Raw genomic sequence first — 2,500 nt, forward strand, 5'->3', positions numbered from 1 at the left:
GGGATTTTCGGGGGGGGAATCAAGGAACGGAAACTCGGACTGATTCCTTCGGGTATTTCTGGGTCACTTCCAGCCTAGGGCGTGGGGGCACAGCTGTTGCCTCGGCTACCCCCTCCAGGCGTTTCTCGTTATCGCCGAAGGTGAGGTCATGACCCAGGAGGTCAGCAGCTGCCTAGCCAAACTCCTTGATTAATGGATGTCACCCCGGCTCAGGCAAGATTTCACTATTTATAGATGTCACGCTGCCTAGCCAAACTCCTTGATTAATGGATGTCACCCCGGCTCAGGTAGATTTCACTATTTATAGATGTCACACTCCCTCCTCCCCCTCCCTCTCTCACTCTCTCTCTCTCTCTCTCTTTCTCTCTCCCCCCACTCTCTTTCTCTCTCCTCCCACTCTCCTCTCTCCCTCTCCCTCTCTCTCTCTCTCTCTCTCCCTCTCCCTCTCCCTCTCCCTCTCCCTCTCCCTCTCTCCCTCTCTCCTCACACACACACACACACACACACACACACACACACACACACACATACACACACACACACACACACACACACACACACACACACACACACACACACACACACACACACACACACACGCACCTCTGTCTGTCAATCTTTCATGCGTGTTCCATATTAAATATGCTCCTTTGCGTTGAAATAAAGATAGGGCATTTCTCTTTAACCTATATAGATGAACACAAGAAGCATAATGTACATGAATCGGTCAGCACTTGTTTCTGAGCTGCTGTGGCTGGTGTTTTCGTAAAATTGTATCTGTTTTAATCCTCCGATTACAGTAACGACATAGACCTTTTGTTATGTTGTAGGCTTTATATGAACATGTTTATTTAACTTCATTCACTTTTTAAAAATTCTCCTAAATTTTATAATATTCATTGCTATCAAAGCCATATTACATGTTCAAACTTCATACACACACGTTATTGACAACGTACAAAATCGAAGAAATTAATTGAGACATTTTGTGTTTGAAAGTCCAAAGACTCAATGTGTTCTGTCATATTTCTTTGATCTCTGGATAAAGAATGATCTAGAAATATATTTAACGCATTTCCGTTGTAAAATATAAGTACAGCTAAGCACAATAGAAACGAGGTGGGCCTCTAGGGATGAGTTTAAATTATAAAAATATCACAACACGTTGCCGAAAGCCTGAATGCTTTCCCAAGCGTTAGAAAAAGTCCAACACGTTGGTTCTTTTCTTGATCTACCAAAGCTGGATTTGGATACCCACTTTGCAACCATGAGCAGACAGTAAGGATAGCCTTTCTGCCACATCGATTTTTCTTGTAGAGTTGTATGCCATCCTTGCCGCAATCAAGATGATCATGGATATAGAGTTGCAACTTCGTAAAATACTCTGATTCTCGTATTGTACTACAGGCTATCAACAGTTTGATTGCGCCAACACCCTGTTGTAACGGTTTCAAGATGGCTCGCCTTAAGGCCTTTTTTGTAAAATTTTCAAAACCCTAACTGATATATGTTTGCCCTTTACGCCCACATTATTGGAACCTTTTGAAACGCCTTTTCGGAATTATCAAAGTACATGTCTTTACCTTGGTGCAGTTTGATACAGTCTGGCCATCCAGTCAGAGCATATTTTTCAGAAATATACCTCCCATAGTATCAGATAGGGATTGATTGTTTTCATCAGTTACATATTGCAATATGGGTTTATAGATAAAACTTTTTATTGTAAAGGTACAGTCTGTGTTTTTAGCAGTACATCATCATATACAGTTCTCTATGAGTAAAATTTGAAGTTAATCATGACCGGAACATGTCCAAGTCATATGACGTGTTATTGACTTGGTGAGATGAAGGTCTTGAAAATCACTCTGTACACTATATGACATAGCCTTATAGGCTCAAAAATATTTAAATGCTGTATATCTTTATTTGCTGACAATTCTATCAATAAGTCAAGTAAATGTCTGTGATTATTGGAATTACCCAGTGGTCTTATTTGAACACAGAGGTCGCACATGGGGATATATAAGATTCAAAACCTTTTGTATCTTCCACTTTTCATATGAAAAATAATAAATGTAATAAAAAAATAATAATAATCTAAGAAATACATTTAAAATTTTCCACAGCCATGCAAGGCGAAGTGTGCTGTGAGATAAACATAGAAGTTACAGAGTAGTGAGGTACTTTTTCCAGTATCATGTTTTATAGTGACCTCAATACAGTGTGAAACGGTGTACCAATGTTAGGGGTTTTGGCATTTAGTGTTTGTACATAAGTAACTCATCCTCTGATGGATACCATCAATATTCTGTAAGTGCCAGATATAAACCTTTAACCTAAGATAAAGTGATCCATACTACAAACAGCCATCAGGATACTTTAAGGAAAAAAGTCTTTCATTTTGAGAAACAGCAAGCTAAATGGAAGTGGTGTAGTAGAGGAGGTATCATCTATCACTTGGACTGATCTGTATCTCTTTGTGGAGGTTTGGTGTGGGGGT

Source organism: Penaeus monodon, unplaced genomic scaffold, assembly GCF_015228065.2.
Source record: "Penaeus monodon isolate SGIC_2016 unplaced genomic scaffold, NSTDA_Pmon_1 PmonScaffold_2516, whole genome shotgun sequence".
Classification (NCBI taxonomy): domain Eukaryota; kingdom Metazoa; phylum Arthropoda; class Malacostraca; order Decapoda; family Penaeidae; genus Penaeus; species Penaeus monodon.